Source organism: Schistocerca nitens, chromosome 7, assembly GCF_023898315.1.
Source record: "Schistocerca nitens isolate TAMUIC-IGC-003100 chromosome 7, iqSchNite1.1, whole genome shotgun sequence".
Lineage (NCBI taxonomy): Eukaryota > Metazoa > Arthropoda > Insecta > Orthoptera > Acrididae > Schistocerca > Schistocerca nitens.
This window is the reverse complement of record NC_064620.1, coordinates 418,721,782-418,744,938: the sequence shown is the minus strand read 5'-3', so window position 1 is coordinate 418,744,938 and position 23,157 is coordinate 418,721,782.

Below are 23,157 nucleotides of genomic sequence, written 5' to 3'. Positions count from 1 at the left end.
CGCCGTATGTGGAATGTATAACGCAAAGTTGCTGTAATTTCGACAGATATAATTGCCTTCCAGTCCGCCTATAGTTATCGTAAATGTGATCGTTGTTCTACTTAAGTGAACAGACCTTACCTAACGGTTTTACCGTTTTGCGTAATGTGTTGCTATCTTTGTTGTTTGAATATTTGTTTTGCCATCCTAATGTAATTAACATTTGGGGAAGTTGTTTTAAAGTTGTTGTGACATTGTGGGAGTTTTTCTGAACTTTGGTAAGGTATTCATTGTTAGAGATATTGACCAGTGTGATTTGTGCTGTTACGTGTGAATTGATGTTAAGAACATTTTAACTTGATATTTTTTGAGTATGATTTCAAGTGTTGTGAACAATGTATAGAATTCTGTAAATTTTGGAGGCGTATTGTTTTGGAACGAATAAATTATCTTTATACACTTGGACGCTATTAATGAATGTCAGATACCTTAGGTTATACTCCTGTTCCAGCGCCCCAATCAACAATAGGAATTTGGGTAGGAAGCATAAGTTAAACTATCGGCACACTTCGATGAATAATGATATACAAAATAAATAATCTATAGCAATGGGAGTAAAAACACCCGAAATGAAAACATCTATGTAAAAGCTGTATCGAATGTTTTATTGCAGTCAGCCTATGCTACCACCTCCTAAAATATTTACTGATCCTCCTTATAGACCGTGGAGATGTGGTGCTATAGAAGGATGATGAAGATCAGCTGGAGAGACGAAGTAACAAATGAAGACGTGCGTAGAAGAGTACAGGAAACCAGATCTCTGGTGGAGGCACGTCCAAACAAGAAGAGACAAACTTGTAGGGCACACATCCTGTGACACAACAACATCATTGGAACAATAGCAGAAGGAGCTATTGAGGGAAGGAATCGGCGGAGGCGACCAAGGATAACATACATGCAACAGATCATGAATGACCTTGGATGTAACACATATGTGGAAATGAAGAGGAAGGCAGACAGAAGAGTGGAATGGCGCTCTGCTGCAAACAAACCTCAGGGTTGAACACTAAAAGAAAGATGTGTTTACCGAATTTATCAGTAGCGGAAACTGGAAATACGAGTGGAGACAGAGATTTTGCTAAACTTTCTACATCGACACAAAATAAACCAAGATGCTCGCTTTACCATGTAACTGCGTATTACGATGAATTTGCGTGCGACTGTTTCGCGACCTTGACGTGTCTCGAAATACGGTATCCTGATGATTGACCCACTCAGTGGCAAGACCTGTTCTCGCCCCCCTTGCCGAAAGGCATAACTCTCGGCGCGGTCGAGCGTGCAGTCTGACGAAAAAACTGCATCTACAAATTATTTCAGCCGTGAAAGGAATATGCACTGGCCAGAAAGTCATCGCATGTAACGCTTAACCGTAGAGCGCAAGATCAGGTCTGTAGCAAACCCTCTGCGCCAACACAGCTAACCGATCCTCATGAAAGGTGTCACTACCTCAGGTCGAACTACACTACCGCACTAACAGACTAACTGGCCACGGCGAGTAGACTGAGGTGACGAAAGTTATGGGATACCTCATAACACTGTGTCGGACTCCCTTTCACTCGGCGCAATGCAGCAACTCGACGTGACATGTTCTCAACAAGTCGTTAGAAGACTCCTGCAGAAGTATTGACCAATGCTGCCTCTATACCCATCCATAATTGCGAAAATGTTGCCAGTGTATGATTTTATACACGAACTGATGTCTCGATTAAGTCCCAGAAATGTTCGATGGGATTCACGGTTGACGATCTGGGTGACCAAATCATTCGCTGTATCTATCCAGAATGTTTTCAAACCAGAATATGAAGTCCATGAAAGGCTGAAAATGGTCTCTAACAAGGGAACCTCCCCATCGCACCCCCCCCTCAGATTTAGTTATAAGTTGGCACAGTGGATAGGCCTTGAAAAACTGAACACAGATCAATCGAGAAAACAGGAAGAAGTTGTGTGAAACTATGAAAAAAAAAAACCGAAATATACAAACTGAGTAGTTCATGTGAAGATAGGCAACATTAAGGACAAGGTGCGCGCAGGAGCGCCGTGGTCCCGTGGTTAGCGTGAGCAGTTGCGGAACGAGAGGTCCTTGGTTCAAGTCTTCCCTCGAGTGAAAATTTTACTTTCTTTATTTTCGCAAAGTTATGATCTGTCCGTTCGCTCATTGACGTCTGTGTTCACTGTAATAAGTTTAGTGTCTGTGTTTTGCAACCGCACCGCAAAACCGTGCGATTAGTAGAGAGGCATTGGAGAGGCACGTCCTTTCGTCTACTATTCGCACGGTTTTGCGGTGCGGTCGCAAAACACAGACACCAAACTATTACAGCGAACACAGACGTCAATCAACGAACGGACAGATCATAACTTTGCGAAAATAAAGAAAGTAAAATTTTCACTCGAGGGAAGACTTGAACCAAGGACCCCTCGTTCCGCAGTTGCTCACGCTAACCACGTGACCACGACGCACCTGAGTTCACATTGTCATTGATGTTACCTATCTTGCGCATGGACTACTCAGTTTGTATAATTCGCTTATTTTTTTCATAGTACCACACAACTTCTTCCTGTTTTCTCGATTGATCTGTGTTCAGTTTTTCAAGACCTATCCACTGTGCCAACTTATAACTAAATCTGAGGGGGGTGCGATGGGGAGGTTCCCTTGTAAGTAGCCAGTCACAACCATTATGAGTCACTGATCGGTTCAGTTGGCCCAACCGACCCACTCCATGTAAACACAGCTTACACAACTATGAAGCCACCACCAGTTGCACAGTGCCTTGTTGATAACCTGGATCCATGACTTCCACTCTCGAACCTTACCATCAGCTCTTACCAACTGGAATCGGAACTCTTCTGACCAGGTCACGGTTTCCCAGTCGTATAGGGTCTCATCGATATGGTCTCACGATATGGTCAAGACAACGATACCCACCACAATCGTAGGATTCTTAATGTTTAATTGGCTTCGTTACATTACAGACCTTTAACTGAAGACTATTGAGCGAATCGGGTAGCCTGTATAACCAGATTTTTTCTTCCATAAGAAATATTCACAAAAGTATAATAACAACAGAACTATCATGATATTTCCTTAAAATTATTGGCAGCTCGCAAGGTAGCGTATCTTCAAAAAGCCTCTTGAAATTAAGTTGATGAAAAATATTCTAATGATCTTCCATTGGCCATTGTGGCCGAGCGGTTCCAGGCGCTTCAGTCTGGACCCGCGCGCATAATACGGTCGCAGGTTCGAATCCTGCCTCAGGCATGGACGTGTGTGCTGTCCTTATGCAAGTTAGCCTTAAGTAGTTCTAATTCTAGATGTTAAGTCCCATAGTGCTTAGACCAATTTTTTTTCTTCCATTAGCTCAGTTATCGACATTCTTCAATACTCCTCACCATTTTTGGCGGCTTGCAAGGTAGCGTGTATTCAAAAATCCTTTAGAAATGAAGTTGATTAAAAATATTCCAATGACCTTCCATAAGCTTAGTTATCGATATTCTTCAATAATCCAGAGCAAACGCTCTTTCACCTTTTCTGTAAACAAGTGACCTGAGCTCATTTCACGTGATGTGAGAGAATAAACTCACCGCGAGGTACTCCCAACAAACATTAAGTGTGATAGATGCTAATTGTACATGTATTTAAAACTAATTCCTTCAGGACCTGGTGCACTGCTTGCTTCGAAAAAGTCTTACTTGTTAATCAGGCACGGGGCTTAATCATTTCATTATCTCTCGTTTGGATGTGCAGTACTCAAACGTTGGTACAGTTGTATTCTCAGGTATAAACAAAGTCATACATATGTTTTCTGTGTGTTGTCGTCAGTTTCAAATCCTGTTCCGCCCACAAAAAAGAGATTGAAAGATTTGCAACTGACTTTTCACTTTATATATACTGTATCTGTACATACTATGAAGCAGTTACAACAACCTAAGTAAAAGATTGTATTGCAAGTGAGAGTAATTTGAAATGATTAGAAGCAGATTTTCTAAAATTCAATGTAGTGAAAATTGTATTTTCGAAAATACTTTGACCTCAGAAAATAATTTTATTGCTTATATTTCAAACTGGCAAAACTATAATAAACTGATTGAAACTATAATACTCTGAATCAAACAAGTAATGTTCGGTTAACAGTCCTTGAATCAAATTTTTTAGAGAAAATTCTTTGTTTTCGGAAGTGGACGACAAGAAATTCTATCATTTCTGTTACAGGCATTCTCACTAAGTTTATTTCAATAAATTCCAGATTTAAATGAATATTGTTATCTTGAGAGTTCTGCATTCACCATCACTGCATATTTATACTGCATAAAGGCTGAAATTACATTAAGTTTGAAGCGCTTATCTTTGGATTTAACTCCTGCTTCTAAATAAAGAAACCCGGGATCCCCACATTTGTGCGAGTAAGAGCACTGCATGGAGGCTGACCGGAAGTATAAGAAACTATAGTTAGACGTACCTTTGTTGTTTAACAATTCATAATCTCCAACAATTTCGTGACAAGTGTTATTGCAGACGCGCCCACGTTGGACGTATTTTATTAAGTTAGAATTTATTGCACACTGGCTGCCGACAATACAATAAAGTACTAGCATCAATCTTGTTGATATACTTACTTTCTAGTACGCCTTGTATCGAAGCTCAAAAAGTAGTGCTCCGAATCATGTCTTCCATATGCACATTTTCAATCGAAGGAATAACCTTCGTTGGTTGGTTCAAATGGCTCTGAGCACTATGAGACTTAACTTCTAAGGTAATCAGTCCCCTAGAACTTTGAACTACTTAAACCTAACTAACCTAAGGACATAACACACATCCATGCCGGAGGCAGGATTCGAACCTGCGACCGTAGCGGTCGCGCGGTTCCAGACTGTAGCGCCTAGAACCGCTCGGCCACTCCGGCCGGCTAACCCTCGTTCATCATTCAAACAGTGTAAAGCTAACTTTCAGAAACCCGCGTTGTGACATCGCTGAACGTGCTCAATCATGTAGCGTAAATTTATATGAAATCTGGAAAATGCTCTCAATAAAGTTACAGTTCCTGTATACTTCAACTCAAACATACAACGATATACAGGTTGTCTTAAATTAAAGTTCCATTCTGAAAACTGTAAAAACAGAATAATCGCTCAGAATGACGATAAGTTTGAACAGCATGTTTTTGACACAGGGGAAAAGTCATGGAACAAAAATATTTAACGAAACTTTTACCAATAGATGGCGCTGTAAGCGTCTTAACGTAAACGGGCTCTGCTACAAATGATAGATGAATCGCTGTACGACGGATATGGCTTGAGCTGCACATTGTGCCATCCATACTGTTCAGTGTGCAAGACTGCACAAATTTAGTATTTAACAGTTGTGAGGCTGCTAGTTAGGTAAGCCCATCCACGACGGCAGGGTCGTACACGAGATGGGAAAACCTGTTTTTAACTGTCCTGGGGCCAAAAACCGTATAACAGCGGCTTTTAAACGCCGTGAGGCTTGCGCAAGACATGTTCAATATGATGTCCACCGTTTTGTGCCACAAGTTGATACAGAGAAACAGCATATCCACTAAAGATCGGAGTGTCTCCGGGGTCAAGTTCAGAATGCGTTGCGCAATGCGTGCCTTCAATTCAGTTACGTTCGTAATTGGACCATTAAACACAAAATCTTTCAGATAACCCTACAGACAGAAGCCACACGGATTAAGATCAGATGATCTGAACGGTCTGGCTGTAGGAAAATGACGGCTGATAATTCTGCCATTTCCGAACTGCCTATGCAGCAGCCGCTTGAATGGCTGTGCAATATGCGGAAGAGCGTCATCTTACATAAAAATGATCCTACCCAGAGAACCATGCTGTTAAAAAGTTGGAATGACGATAGTGCACAAAAGACTCTCATAACGTTTACCAGTAACGATATAGGTAAAAGGTTTTCGTCCATCCACAGAATGTTGCATGGCCATTCATAGCCCATTTCCATACGGTCAAGAAATTCCAGAGCGAACGATTGTCTTGGTGGTAGATCAGTAGAAAGCAACTCCTGAACATCGTGATTGTGTATGGATACCAAAGCAGTATGTTTGGTATGATTTTATGCATCATGCTCGCAAGCAGGTCCAACGATCGGGCAATTCCCCATGCAACTCATGTTTGCACACCGCTACTCGACCCCTCCCCTCCCCCCCTCCCCCCCCCTTCCCAGCAATGCTGTCGGATCAACTTCTTACCCTCCCTCACCCATTTCAAAAGGAACCGCTTTTTCGAATTTCGTAATCATTTTCTCCAGATTCTTGGCATAAATCTGTCAAACGCTGTTTTTCATACTCTTGAATGTCCGGAACTTCAGCAGGGCTGTTGACGCACGGTCACGGTTCTGTTACCAAAATTTTACCAGCAGCGCGCGATCCTACATACAGACAGTCATTTGGGCGTCTCGGACGAAAAATGTAAAACAGCCATGTACTTCGCGTCTACAAAATTGTTGAGGCTTTCGTGGCCACTTGTTGACAAACTGCCATTTCTAGATGTGCTGGTCACAAGGGACGGCGAAAACCTGGGACACAGCGTGTATCGAAAACCGACTCACACGGACCGATACCTGCACAAACTGTCAAACCACCACCCGAGCCAGAAAAGACGCATGATTAGTACGCTCGTAACGAGAGCAGGACGAATATGTGAGCCGCAACACCTCAAACGAGAAATGCAACACCTGGAAACTGTCCTGAGGAGCAATGGGTACTCCACAAATTATATTAGAAGTGTAACTGAGCCAAACACTCGGCGAAGTAAGGAACCAGGAAAAGAAATGTCGGGTACGGCTTTTCTGCCACACATTCCCAGAGTGACGGACAGAATCGGCCGTATATTGCGCAAACATGGCGTAAAGACGGTTTTCAAACCGACAAGGAAGATCAAAGACTGTCTTAGATCGGCGAAGGAGAAAAGAGACCCACTTGCAATGTCGGGAATATACCGCATACCATGCACATGCGGAAAAGTTTATGTCGGAATGACTGGACGATCCATTAACACCAGGATCAAGGAGCATAAGCGACATTGCAGGTTGGGGCAGATGGAGAAATCGGCCGTGGCAGAACACGCACTGAATGAGACCGACCACGTAATAAAATTCGCCGACACGGAAGTTCTGGCTGTAGAGAACCACTATCACACGCGCTTGTTCAGAGAAGCTGTAGAAATACAAAAACACGCGAACAGTTTGAACAAGAAAGAGGAAAGCCTTAAGGTAAACGGATCCTGGCTTCCCGTACTGCAGCGAACGACCGTCGCAGGTAGCAAGAGGAGAACCGCACCGGAAATGACCGCGGAGAAGCCCTCGGACGTTGGCGCGCCAGGTACATATAGTCTGCGGCCGCGAGCTCGGCTCCACATCAACCAAACCACCTCATCCCCTTTCCGTCCCGAAGCAGGAGTAGCCCAGGGTGGGATTATCTCCCCCCTGCTCTACTCCCTGTACACCATTGACATCCCCACCCCGACAAGAACCACCGAACAACTCCAACTATACGCAGACGACACAGCATACTGGAATTCGGGACCCTCGATAAACACCATCAACAACCAGACAGCGACATACCTGACAAAACTAGAAGACTGGATGCGACAATGGCGCATCAAACCCAACCCCACCAAAACCCAACTTATCCTATTCAAACACCGCAACATACAGAAAAAAACAAACCAAAATCCCGACCACATCTCCCTCACGCTGTGGGGCACCCAGCTCCTCCCCTCTTCCAACGCCAAATACCTAGGCGTCCACCTTGACAAGTATCTCAACCTAAGCAACCACATCAAGGAGACCCTGAATAAAGCCCGTCAACGACAACACCTCATACGACGGGTACAAGGCAAATTTACAGGCTGCAATGATAAGACAGCTGTAAATACCTATAAAACCTTCGTCCGTCCACTATTTGAATACGCGGCAGCACCTCTCGCCTGCATCTCCAAGACCCAAGCAGAAAGTATCTTTCGCACCGAAAGGCGAATACTTCGCAGCATCCTACGACTCCCACCCTCCACCCCCAGACAAGAGGTCTTTGAGGAAGCAAAAATCACCCCTGTCCAAACAAGATTAGCCATCCTTAGAGCCCGCTATGGGAAAACCACCCTCACCTCCCGACCTGACCTACACACAATATACACCCACAGACCCAGACACAGAAACAAACCCAAACACAAATACACCTACCCACCAAGAACAATCATAAATAACACCCTCCACACCTTCCCTGACACTATACACCAACACGAACACGCAAGACAGTTACACATACAGAACAACGACACTCCTACCCCCCCACACCTCCAGGCGTTGAACCCCGACCGCCCGCCACCATAAACCTTACCGAATCGATAGCAACAAAACGGCACATAAACCTAACTCCACTGTCGCCCTGACTTTTGTACCCTTGTACTTTTGCCTTTATATTTCTATTTTCATCTCTACCACTAGCTCCATCTCTAAATCTCTAATTCTATTTGACTTCTACAGCTTAAAAATTGTAAAAATTGTAATTAGTCTGTAAGATAACAAAACAATTGTAAATTGCCAAACTCTATTTTAGGAAAACAGTAACTAGTATGTAAATTAGCATTAAGTACAAAATAAATACAGAAAAGAAAAAATGTAATACCCTCATCTCTGGCCCCAATAGAGCAACAAGCTCTCCAGCGGCCCATCCGCCTCCCTTCAGGAGCGGAAATGAATAGTATAAAAAAAAAATTAAAAAAAATAAAAAAAAAAATAAAAAAAAAATAAAAAAAATAAAAAAAAAGCTCGGCTTCAGTTCACCACCGGCAATGGAGGGTGAAGCTTTGACAATGCCAGCCACTCGTGCTGGCGAAACGTCAGAAAAATCATTAGATGAACGTCGGCCGACGAACCCGAGACAGAAGCCAATACTTCGCGTCTGCTAACGTGCATATTGTGACGCGTACAGCGCCATCTACTTATCAAATTTTCATAGTTTTTTTCGATGACGTGTCTATCTACAGCGTTTTGAAACTGGAACTATAATTACGGACACTACGTACATATGAAATAAAGTTCACTGGGAGATGGGGATAGCATTTACATTTGCAGAAGACTTTCGACACCGTTCCTCAGAAGCGTCTTCTAACCAAACTGCGTGCCTACGGAGTATCGCCTCAGTTGTGCGACTGGATTCGTGATTTCCTGTCAGAAAGGTCACAGATCGTAGTAATAGACGGGAAGTCATCGAGTAAAACAGAAGTGATATCGGGCGTTCCCCAAGGAAGTGTTATAGGCCCTTTATTGTTCCTGATCTATACTAACGACATAGGAGACGGTCTGAGTAGTCGTCTTAGATTGTTTGCAGATGATGCTGTCATTTACCGCCTTTTAAAGTCATCATATGATCAAAACTACTTACTAAATGATTAAGATAAGATATCTGTATGGTGCGAAAAGTGGCAATTGACTCTGAATAAGGAAATGTGTGAAGTTATTCACATGAATACTAGAAGAAATCAGCTACATTTCGATTACGCGATAAGTCACACAAATCTGAAGGCTTAAATTCAACTAAATACTTAGGGATTACAATTACAAATAACTTAAACTGGAACGATCACATAGATAAAAATGTGGGTAGAGTCAACCAAAGACTGTGATTCAATGGCACAACACTTAGAAGGTCCAACAGGTCTACTAAAGAGACTGCTTACACCACACTTGTCCGCCATATTCTGGAGTATTTCTGTGTGGAGTGGGATCCGCGTCATGTGGGACTGACGGATGACATCGAAAAAGTACACAGAAGGGCAGCTCGTTTCGTATTATCGCGAAATAGTGGAGTTAGTGTAACAGACATGATACGTGAATTGGAGTGGCAATCATTAAAACAAAGGCGTTTTTCGTTGCGGTGGGATGAAATTTCGATCACCAGTTTTCTCCTCCGACTGCAAAATCATTCTGTTGGCACCCACCTACATAGGGAGAAATGATCATCACGATAAAATAAGAGAAATCAGGCGCTCGCACAGAAAAATTTAAGTGCTCGTTTTTCCCGCATGCCGTTCGAGAGTGGAACGGTAGAGTGACAGTTTGAAGGTGGCTCATTGAACCCTCTGCCTGGCACTTTATTGTGAATAGCAGAGTAATCACGTAGATGTAGATGTAGGACCAGAACTTTCTACGACTGCCTGTTCTACTTTTCCTTTGAATCTCACTGTGGAAATGACAGCAGACTTGACGCATTGCCTTTCTTAGGGATACACGACTTATGATTAAAATGTTTCTTTTAGTATTCCTAGATTTTTTAGTGAATTTAACAACGTATGTTTTCGCGTACGTTACCATTAAATCACTGTTGATCTCTTATTACTTTGCCTAGTACGTAAGTGCACGAGACAAAAATTTAGTCTTCCTCCAGGAATATCGTGTAAAGCCCCCCCCCCCCCCCCCCCCCCCCCCGCTTTGACACTGGTCTCAGTTCGGCGAGGAAGAGTGTCCAGAAGAATCTTAAAGTATGACACACCCATCTCAGGCCCTCAGGCCACTCATTAGTGATTAGATCCCGCGGAGCTATCAAACTGCGAGGATGTTGGTTGCTAAGTTTCTCGCGCTGTTCCAGATACAGGGGTTGGACAAGAATATGGAAATACCGCGAGAAAATCATGCTTGAACATAAATGCAGATGAGAACCGAGCCTCGAGACTGCCTTGTCGTATTTTAACTTCTCTCCCCACTAAATTGATGTTAAATTATTATGACTCAGTAATATCTAGTTACTTTAATAGAAACTTTTCGGCGAGAGCAGTCGCTTGCCCAATGTTTTAACACAACTATAACACCCCCAGATATAGCTTAGTTCCTATTTGTAATCTCAAGTCTATAAAACAAAATGATTAGACAGTTACAGTTCATAACTATACTCTATCTGCCTCTCGATGTCGAAGTCAACATCTGCAATAAAATTTCTGTGGCTCTGCAGAATTCAGGCGATTCTAGACTCTGAAAATTCTTAAAATAGACAGAGGCACAGTTGTACGCCGTGGGGTGGCTATCTTGGCTGGTATGACGCACACATTCTGCAGCATGGGAATCAGTGTCCAAATTGTGTCGATGAAAGTCCAGAAATTAATCTCTCGAAATAGAGCATAAACGACAGTGGTGCAGGCTTTACTGATTTCCCAGGATACAAAGTTCCCTACGAGTTATGTGTGTGTGTGAAATCCTATGGGACTTAACTGCTAAGGTTATCAGTCCCTAAGCTTACACACTACTTAACCTAAATTATCCTAAGAACAAACACACACACCCAAGCCCGAGGGAGGACTCGAACCTCCGCCGGGACCAGCCGCGCAGTCCATGACTGCAGCGCCTTAGAAAGCTCGGCTAATCTTGCGCGGCCCTACGAGTTACGACACTCCAAATAGTGTTCCGAGCCACAGACAAGGGAGAAGTTAAAATAACCAAAGAATTAAACGTACCTTTTCCGTTCATGAATTCCATAATTAATCTTCATAGCTACATTTCAGGATACATCATCCTCTTGTATGAGTTGAAATGCTATCATAATTAATTAATTAGATTCCATATTCAAAATGGCAACTTACAACAATGCCGCTAGTTACAGTTCCACTGCGATCCTACTCTCCGTATTTGCTAAATCAGGAATGAGAAGTATGTCCATAGTACAAGTAATGTTCCACATTCTACCCACAGAGCTTTTATATCACGAGTCAGAGATAATCTCCTTCTCTATCGCAGTAGTAATGAGTCTTTGATCCATATCGATCAGTTGCTTAGTTACGCATAAACATTTGCGCTGTTGTTGTTGTTGTGGTCTTCAGTCCTGAGACTGGTTTGATGCAGCTCTCCATGCTACTCTATCCTGTGCAAGCTTCTTTATCTCCCAGTACCTACTGCAACCTACATCCTTCTGAATCTGCTTGGTGTATTCATCTCTTGGTCTCCCTCTACGATTTTTACCCTCCACGCTGCCCTCCAATGCTAAATTGGTGATTCCTTGATGCCTCAGAACATGTCCTACCAATCGATCCCTTCTTCTAGTCAAGTTGTGCCACAAACTCCTCTTCTCCCCAATTCTATTCAATACCTCTTCATTAGTTATGTGATCTACCCATCTAATCTTCAGCATTTTTCTGTAGCACCACATTTCGAAAGCTTCTATTCTCTTCTTGTCCAAACTATTTATCGTCCATGTTTCACTTCCATACATGGCTACACTCCATACAAATAGTTTCAGAAATGGCTTCCTGACACTTAAATCTATACCAGGATGAGATTTTCACTCTGCAGCGGAGTGTGCGCTGATATGAAACTTCCTGGCAGATTAAAACTGTGTGCCCGATGATAATCGAACTCTTAAATCTATACTCGATGTTAACAAATTTCTCTTCTTCAGAAACGCTTTCCTTGCCATTGCCATTCTACATTTTATATCCTCTCTACTTTGACCATCATCAGTTATTTTGCTCCTCAAATAGCAAAACTCTTTTACTACTTTAAGTGTCTCATTTCCTAATCTAATACCCTCAGCATCTCCCGACTTAGTTCGACTACATTCCATTATCCTCGTTTTGCTTTTGTTGATGTTCATCTTATATCCTCCTTTCAAGACGCTATCCATTCCGTTCAACTGCTCTTCCAAGTCCTTTGCTGTCTCTGGCAGAATTACAATGTCATCGGCGAACCTCAAGGTTTTTATTTCTTCTCCATGAATTTTAGTACCTACTCCAAATGCTTCTTTTATTTTGCGCTAAAAGTGAAAAAGTGACAGAAAAAGGGTGATACTACAGTATTTGTCAAGGAATGGCACTTGTGCAATGTCCACAATGCTTTGCAAGCATCAGTCGTTCTCAGAACAGTGTTATCTATAGTTGTGAGTGCTTTGTATCAAAGAGTAAGTGAATTCGAACGTGGACAAGTTTTTCCTGCTCGTATGGTGGGTGCTACCGTAACCAAGGCAGTCCAAGTTTTTGATGTATCTGGAGGCACCGTATCGAATATTTATGCCGTATACATGGAAAGAGGAAGAAAGTATGGTAGTGAGTATTAGCGACAGACGGCCACTGAAAAGGACTGTGACGAAAAATAAGGTGACAGCTGTAAAAGTCGCTGCAGAACAGAATGTCACACTCACGTTACCTGTCAGCACTAAAACAACGCGAAGGGAGCTCCATAAACTGGCAACTGTGGGGCGTGCTGGAATCCCAAAACCACACGTCAGTGATGTAGATGCCCGTAACATGAAAGCCGAAGCCATAATACCTGGACTATGTAGCAATGGAAGAATGTCATTTGATCGGATGAATCCTGTTGCACACTGTTACCAACTTCTGACCGAGTTTACGTCCCAAGAGCGAAACGCTACGGGGTTTCAGTGATGATCCGGGCAGCCATATCGTGGTGTGCCACGAACTCCATGGTTACTCTATGAGCCGTGACTAGCTCGCATCATGCCTTGTTTTTTTATCATAGGTTGCAGTCCAGTGGTGTCTTATTTCTTCTTCGGTTACCGCCATGACGTTGCTGTCTTCTCTCTGTGAGTGGCAGCAGCAGCGTCTATCGATATTATTACTGTTGTACTATATTTGATGTGGGGGATATATTTTCCGGGCGTGCTGTGTGTGGTAGTCGGTCGGTTGAGGCAGAGCAGCGAGGAAATCTCCGTGGCTCTGCAGAATTCCGGCGATTCTCGATTCTGTGTAGTCAGGCGCCAGCCGTTGGCGGCGTGCACGCGCGGTTCGAGTTGTGGGGTGCTTCTTGCGAGGGTTACGAAGTTCGTCGCCCACCGATCCTCGACACTAAGGTTGAGTGCTCACTTAACCTACTATCAAGCCTCAACTGCTATCACATCTCTTTGTTTCATCCTGGTTGTCGCTTTCTGGGAGATTCCCGCGAGCAACAACGTGTGCGCATTGAAGTCGGCTAGAATTCCAGCCGTCTTCCTGTGTGATGTTTAACTTAATTTTCTGGAACCGCGTGATCAGTACGGTCGCAGGTTCGAATCCTGCCTTGGGCATGGATGTGTGTGATGTCCTTAGGTTAGTTAGGTTTAAGTAGTTCTAAGTTCTAGGGGACTGATGACCTCAGAAGTTAAGTCCCGTACTGCTCAGAGCCATTTGAACCATTTTTTTTAACTTAATTTAATTCATTCCTTCAATAATGAGGTGTATCAGCGGTATCTTCAGCATTGTGGACGTTGACGTTCCGGTTACCTGGCCTGGTCGATGACGTAGTTTTCGGCAGTGTATTTTCCTCGTCGTGTTGATGCTCTCAAGCACGGCGTGCAGTTCGAGAAATCAGGTATTGTTGGTAGTTTTGGTCGTTTATTCACACTTGGCTGGATTGGGCACCAGTATACAGAAGGTTGTGCTATTGACATCGTGTTGTCGTTTGGCTGGTTGGGCGGAGCAGAATTGATCTTGTTGGTTGGTTCCTCGGCTGGCTTGCAGTTGGGTTGCCTTCCGATTAAGACGTTGCCGGCCTGACTGCCTGTCTGAACTAAACGTGCGTCAGTGTTACCTTCCCAGGCCGACCCTTGGAACCTTCTGAACGCCGCTCCTTGTGTTTTACACAGTGATTTCCTTTTTAGTCTTAAGTATCCTGTGTAGCCTTCAGCCGAGTTTTAGCTTATTAAAATTGCAAGGCTTTTCTTCTTAGACCTTAGCCGTAAAAAAAAACTTTTTTCTTGTTTGGTATGTGGCCTTCAGCCGAGTTTCAGCCTTTCAAAATTAAAATTGAAAATTCCTTGTGCCTAGGCCTTAAGTTGTACATTTGTTTCAAGTTGGTATGTGGCCTCCAGCCGAGTTTTCAACTCAAAAGTTGAAAAATGTTGTCTAGACCGCAAGGCGTAAGAAATATTTTCTAGTTTGTATGTGGCCTTCAGCTAAAATTAAAAATTGGAAATTTCTTTGTCTGGGCTTTAAGCCGTGAGATTGTTTAGGTGTCGTATGTGGCCTTGCGCAGAGTTTTATGTGAAGCATTTTAGGATAAAGCCTTTAGCCTACTTGATTGAAATGTAGAAGGTCTTCCCTTTAGGCCTTAAGCCATAAAATTGTTTTCTGCATGGTGTGTGGCCTTCAGCCGAGTTTTAATTTCTCTTAAATTAAAAATTAAAAATCCATGTCTTGCTCTTAAGTCATAAGGTTATTATTCTTTAGTATGAGGCCTTCAGCCGAGTTTTACACAACATATTTTAAGATAAGGCCTTCAGCCTTTGCAGATTGCAAGCTCTTCTTGCTAGGCCTTAATCCGTTAAGTTGTTTTGTTGATATACGGCCTTCACCCGAGTTTTCAGCCTATTCAGATTAAACATTGGAAATCTTTGTCTCGGCCTTAAGCTGTAACACTGTTCTTGATTCATGTGTGGCGCCGGCCAAGGTGGCCGGGCGGTTCTAGGCGCTACAGTCTGGAACCGCGAGACCGCTACGGTCGCAGGTTCGAATCCTGCGTCGGGCATGGATGTGTGTGTGATGTCCTTAGGTTAGCTAGGTTTAATTAGTTCTAAGTTCTAGGGGATTGAATACCTCACAAGTTAAGTCCCATAGTGCTCAGACCCATAATGTGTGGCCTTCAGCCGAGTTCTATGGGAAAGATCTAAGCTAAGGCCTTCAGCCTATTTATATTGAAGATAAAATTTTTTTTAAAGAAGTGAAACCTCCGCAAGAACTCCTGTATTCAATTCCTTGCTTAGGTCTTGTGCCTTGGATTTTCGATGTGGCGTTCAGCCGATCTAAATTAAATCAGATGAGGTCTTTCGTTAAAACCTCCAGAGTTTTGATTCTTGCTTGTGTGATTGTGTGTTTTAACAAATAAAGTTTATATGTTGAGTACAACTGACTATAACTTATTTTGGCCCCTTTCCACAAATATAACATCATCAGCTCTGTCGTACTAGCGCAGGGATTTCACTCTACAAGACTGCATTACTGCCATGGATTATGAGACCATTTTGGCTTATCAGGTCCATCCCATGGTACAATGTTTGTTCCCTAGTCGTTATATTGTGCTCCACGACGACAGTGCCCTGTTACTCAGCCCGGATCTTCCAGGACTTTTTGTAAGCACGACGTTGAATTGTTGGATCTCGCCTGGCTACCACAGTTCCCTGATCTCATTATTTTTGAGCCTTTGCGGTCTACTTTGGAGAGAAAGGTTTGTGGTGTCACCGCCAGACACCACACTTGCTAGGTGGTAGCCTTTAAATCGGCGCGGTCCGTTAGTATACATCGGACCCGCGTGTCGCCACTATCAGTGATTGCAGACCGAGCGCCGCCACACGGCAGGTCTAGAGAGACTTCCTAGCACTCGCCCGAGTTGTACAGCCGACTTTGCTAGCGATGGTTCACTGACAAATTACGCTCTCATTTGCCGAGACGATAATTAGCATAGCCTTCAGCTACGTCATTTGCTACGACCTAGCAAGGCGCCATAACCAGTTTCTATTGATGCTGTAAAACATGTACCGTCAAGAACGATGTTCACCAATTATGGGTTAAAGTTAAGTATTCCACAGCTACGTCCTTTTTTGCTAGTCTCATTTCCTTGACCTGTTCCAGACCTCACGCCTGCCTGCGTGAGCTAAAACGCGTGCCTTTCGGCTTCCTCTATTCGTGGGTTGGTTTCCGGCCAATCCACAACAGGGTTTGTGACTGCTGTCTATCTTCATCATTGTTGCCTTAACATACCACTATTTTGCAAGAAAAATGGCATAAAATTCCCTTGAAAACCCCACAGAAGCTGTAGTTAGACACTCTGAGATGACTGGAAGCTGTTTTCAATGCCATTGGGTTTCCTAGACCGTATTAAGCATCATATTGTGTTGTGTTTTTGATGTTTCCACGTTTTTGTGATCTCCCTGTAGTTCCAGACCTTGTCTATCGGATAAAAACGAGGTGGTTCAGCGCGACATCCGAGCTGCGATGAGGTGCCCGAGTGTAAATTAAACCAAGAACGTATGAGTGCAGACTCATCAACACGGCTGTAGTATCCGAGGGAACGACATTACATGGAAGTTTAATATGGACAACGAAGAAAGCCGAAGACAAGAAACTGGAAGCATTTGAAATAGGGTACTACAGAAGGACGTTAAAAATTGAGTGGACCAACAAGGTACGAAGAGAAGAAGTACTAGAAGGAACAGGTACGGAAAGATGTCTGTGAAATATCCTCATCAGAAAAAAGGCTCGCGATATGGGTCACGTGTTGTGGCGTCCAGGAATAGTTCACGTTGCACTGGAAAAGGCGTTAGATGATAAAAATAGTAGCGGTTGACAAAGACTATATACGTTACAATTTTATATGTAAGTAAGTAAATAGAGACGAGAACGTTCAGCGTAATATGCGAAATGAAGAAGGATTGCATAAAACCAGTCGCAAAGCAGAAAATGTGGAAGATTCGTATGGCAATTCAGGTAATGTGTGACTAAAAGAATAAATTCAATAAGAACACACATTAGAGCTAATCTATATTTCGACAACATTTAACGTCTCTTTCAGATGATACCTCACTAATAATCTAACCCTTACCACCTTTTATAAGAAAGAAATATGTTCGCCAAACATTGCGTTTCGGTACAGAGCTTAGCCAAGTTAGTAAGATGAAAATGATTTTGCAGTTGATTTCGTCGTAGTGAAGGATTCAGGATGTAGTCCTACTTCAAAGAAGTAGCTCCCTTACTGGACTGTGAACAGCGATTGCTCGGTACGTATCCTGATGAAACTGATTGGTGTTGACATGCGTCAGTGCGCATCTGGGGAAAATTTTAAAGCCAGTCGTGTTCTCCTTGGGTACATTTCCGTCAGAACAAACGATGCTGTTCTTGCTAGACATCGCTGTTGAAAAACTGTCATAAGGTGTCACGCTACTCACAACTAACAGGCTGAGTCAGATGTTACGAACGTAAAGGCAAAAGTGAAGTGATTCTGCGGCGTCGAGCTTCAGAAATTTTTTTTGTAATGTGACGCAGAGAGTGCAGCCCAGTAAGGCACTGTGAATGAGTCTGCAGTGTTTACATAAACAGAACGCGGAGGTTTCCTGGAAGCCACTGACATATGTACGTGTGGACATAAACAAGTATTTCACGACTTGCTGACACATGATGACCAGTTTCCTTTGCAACACACTTCTGCAACTGTTCTACCCGCACCTTCACTCTCTGTTTCTCTTTCTCCTTCTCTCTCTCTCTCTCTCTCTCTCTCTCTCTCTCCCTTTCCCGATCTCCCTGAGTAACACCAGATACATCAGTTCTATTTCTTATGTAGTGAGACTATGTGTTATGTTAGTAAGTTTGTTATTACTTCATACTGAAACGGTTGGACGGATTGCGATAAAATCTGGAATCGAGCTAACTTATACCCGGAATTAACTTATAGACTACTTTGTATACACCTACCTATCAAAGGGGTAGGGGTTGCGAAAAAGAAGTGTAGTGCACGACGCCGGCCAGTGTGGCCGAGCGGTTCTAAGTGCTTTAGTCTGTAACCGCGCGACCGCTACGGTCCAGGTTCGAATCCTGCCTCGGGCATGGATGTGTGTGATGTCCTTAGGTTAGTTCGGTTTAAGTAGTACCGAGTTCTAGGGGACTGATGACCTCAGATGGTAAGTCCCATAGTGCTCACAAGGGAACCTCCCCATCGCACCCCCCTCAGATTTAGTTATAAGTTGGCACAGTGGATAGGGCTTAAAAAACTGAACACAGATCAATCGAGAAAACAGGAAGAAGTTGTGTGGAACTATGAAAAAGATAAGCAAAATATACAAACTGAGTAGTCCATGCGCAAGATAGGCCACATCAAAGATAACGTAAGGCCAGGAGCGCTGTGGTCCGGTTGTTAGCGTAAGCAGCTGCGGAACGAGAGGTCCTTGGTTCAAGTCTTCCCTCGAGTGACAAGTTTAATTTTTTTATTTTCAGGCAGTTATTGTCTGTCCGTCCGTCCGTCCGATGCGAGGTAACTGCGCCGTAGTATGGGGACGCTGCACCTAAACAAACATCCAAACACACGACGTCAGTCGACTACAACGCACGGAAGAGAGAGTATTCCTGCTAACGAGGCTCCCTGCCTGGCAGTTGACTGTTCGCTACTTTGGACGAGAGTGCAATAAATACGTGAGATGTATTCCTTGGGCAAAACGAATCCAGCAAATATAGCTCGCGACTTCAATAACAAGGTCAATGAATATTGGAGAGGCACGTCCTTTCGTCTACTAATCGCACGGTTTTGCGGTGCGGCCGCAAAACACTGACAGTAAACTTCTTACAGTGAACAGAGACGTCAATGACCAAACGGACAGATCATAACTTTGCGAAAATAAAGAAAGTAAACTTTTCACTCGAGGGAAGACTTGAACCAAAGACCTCTCGTTCCGCACCTGCTCACTCTAACCACGGGACCACGGCGCTCCTGAATTCATACTACCCTTGATGTTACATATGTTGCGCGTGGACTACTCAGTTTGTATATTTTGCTTATTTTTTTCATAGTTCCACACATCTTCTTCCTGTTTTCTCGATTGATCTGTGTTCAGTTTTTCAAGGCCTATCCACTGTGCCAACTTATATTTAAATCTGAGGGGGGTGCGATGGGGAGGTTCCCCTGTCAGAGCCATTTGAACCATTTGTAGAGCACGACGAGGGAATACCCACATTTTAATCATCCACTATTTGAGAATGAAAACATTTTGTGTCTTGCAGCAAACTTTACACATATCAAACATTTAAGAAAAATTTTCTCGCCGTCGATCCCTAAAAAATGGCGAAAGGAAAGAAAATTTATCGCTTGCTACATTTCCGCTTTTCAAGGAATAAAAGTGGCACATGGAACATGTCGTTTAAATTTATTACTTCTTCACTATTAACTGTATTCGTTATAAATTTTGCAGTGTTCAAATACAGGCCTACAACTGAATGTACCGGCAAAATTATAACATTGTACGACACAATGTTCTGGAGATATCATGCCAAATACTGATGCGTGAAAAAGTGTATGACGTTTCAGTTTATTACTTATTTACTACTTACTCTATTCACAACACATTTCACAGATAGTAACCGCATATACCACCGGATGTACCTGCAAAATTATGCCGGAGTGGCCGAGCGGTTCTAGGCGTTTCAGTCTGGAACCGTGCGACCGCTACGGTCGCAGGTTCGAATCCTGCCTCGGGCATGGATGTGTGTGATGTCCTTAGGTTAGTTAGGTTTAAGTAGTTCTAAGTTCTAGGGGACTGATGACCTCAGAAGTTAAGTCCCATAGTGCTCAGAGCCATTTGAACCATTTTGCAAAATTATATCACTATACGACACGTAGTTCAGAAGATAAGACTTCATAAACATTGATCTGCTCGAAAATGAAACTGCAGGGCGAAATTCGCTGGAGATGCAGATGAAATACGTGCATAAATACGTGCGACATACGTTAAATGCATGTGAAATATATTTTACATGTTCATAGGTGCGCGAAGCCACCGGTAGAAAGCTCATCCTAAATCCTAACAACAATTTCAACCAAATTCACTACACATATTAGTTACGATCTCGAAAATATTGAGGGGTTAAGAACCACCAGCCTCCTATTGGGTTAGCGGTGATAATGTGGAGAGAGAAGGGGGTATGAGGAGATGGACAGACAAAGGTGAAGCAGGAGATGGGTAGAGGAGAAGATGGACAGGGGGGAGGCGGGGGGGAAATGGGCAAAGAAAGGAATGAGTAGGAGAAGGTCAGGGAGAGAAGCAAAAGGGGGATGAACTGCAAGAATGGAGAGGAGGACATGGACAGAGAGAGTACTGGAGGAGGACAGAGAGACAGGGAAGAAGAAATGGGCAGAAATGAGGGGGGGATTACATGGGGGGGGAGGATGATATTGAGAGAATGGAGGGTACAGGAAGTGGCGAGAGAGAGGGGATGAATACAGGCGACAACAAAGGGGGTGAGAGAATGGCGGAGGGGGGGAACGATATGGGGGGAGGACGACATAGAGAGAGTCGAGGGTGCAGGAAGTGAATAGAGAGAGGAGCTGGAGATGGACAGAGAGGAAGGGAAGGGAGCGGTGTACAAAGGGAGGGGAATATTCAAAATGGTTCAAATGGCTCTGAGCACTATGGGACTTAACAGCTGAGGTCAATAGTCCCCTAGAATTTAGAACTAATTAAACCTAACTAACCTAAGGACATCACACACATCCATGCCCGCGGCAGGATTCGAACCTGCGACCGTAGCGGTCGCGCGGTTCCAGACTGAAGTGCCTAGCACCGCTCGGCCACACCGGCCGGCGGAGGGGAAGGGGGAGATAGATTAATATAATACTGGAATGAATACATACACAGGTACTTTTTATAAATAGCTGTTTAATCGTGGGTAACATCTTACGGCCCAGCCAGTATTATAAAAACGAACTCTTCTCCAGATCATGAAGGCCCGAGGGATGTATGTCGGCTGCCGTGTGTTCATCTGCCTTTCGGTATGACGCGAATGCTGTATGGAGGGGCATGTGGTCAGTAGAAAGTCCAACGGGTCATTTTGCAGCAGATAATACTCGATGAAGCAGTTCCTCGATTGGAACCACGTGGATGAGTGCGCCTCATAGCAGACACGCCACCAAGGAAAACTCCTTGGCGGTACTGTGAATCAAACCCATGCCCTACACTTAGTAGCCACCTACGCAGACCACTCAGCTATGGAGGTAGCACAGCTATTATTATACATAAATGTAATTAAAATTTTCGCTTTTGTTGCCAGACCTCTCTTTCTGGCGGCGGGACAGTAGTTTGCGGTGCTGTTATCTTGATACTATTTCATGAAGTCCCATACGCGTAAAGTCATTGTAGTTCTCTTAGAAACTTCTTTAAAATGCCACAGAAAAAGTATATTGTTGAATTATAACAAAAAAACAATAAGTGTCGTAATTCGACGACTATAAAAATTATTTGCGAACGCCAGGAAATCCCCCACATTGTCCGCTATAACTTGGCGAAGACCACACCTCTATAGATATTCTTCATGTATTTGTGGCGATCTATTTTAGCTGCCTCAGGCTTTGTATATAGGTATTGATTAGGACATTGTAGAGTACTTCAGTGTATTCAAGAGTGCTTCAGAGTACTTCAGATCATTCGACCGTATTTTTGAGCGTGAAACAATAACATTTTTATGAAGTTCATTATTACAGTATTCTATCTACATACATACTCCGCAAGCCACCTGACGGTGTGTGGCGGAGGGTTCCTTGAGTACCTCTATCGGTTCTCCCTTCTATTCCAGTCTCGTATTGTTCGTGGAAAGAAAGATTGTCGGTATGCCTCTGTGTGGGCTCTAATCTCTCTGATATTATACTCGTGGTCTCTTCGCGAGATATACGTGGGACGGAGCAATATACTGCTTAACTCTTCGGTGAAGGTATGTTCTCGAAATTGCAACAAAAGCCCGTACCGAGCTACTGAGCGTCTCTCCTGCAGAGTCTTCCACTGGAGTTTATCTATCATCTCCGTACGCTTTCGCGATTACTAAATGATCCTGTAACGAAGCGGGCTGCTCTTCGTTGAATCCGTGATCTGCAATTTTTTCAGAAAACAAATGTAAATGAAGACCACGTGAAGCCTGTCTTTTTCGGCTGGAATATAGTGAAATGTTTTACAAGCGGTCACTGTGTTTCGTATTTGGTCGTTATAAAGTGCAGCTACTCACAGCTGTTCAGTGCGGTAGCGAATCTTTGTCGATATGCTGAATCGTTTATGCGGAACCGATTTACGCTGAAAAAAATAGTTCCAATGTCGGCCACCAGGTGCAAATCTGGCGCTGTACAGCATCTCGTCGACTTCTCAGGTGCTCATATTGAAAGAATTGTGAAAGCGGGTAAGCGGCGGTTAATACTACAACCAACTTATGCTTTTCTCATTTGTTTGATCTTTTCTGCCCAGGTCCCACTCCTAATCCATTGCAGAGGAAATATTCACAACAGCAGATTTGCACCTGGTGACAAAACAGGAATTAATTTTTTGCAGAATAAATTGGTTCCACAGTAACATATTAGAATATATAGCAAGATTCGTTCCCATACGATAATTACAACCCTGTCGAGTACCTACACTGTAGTCACACCCACCCAGTAGTTGT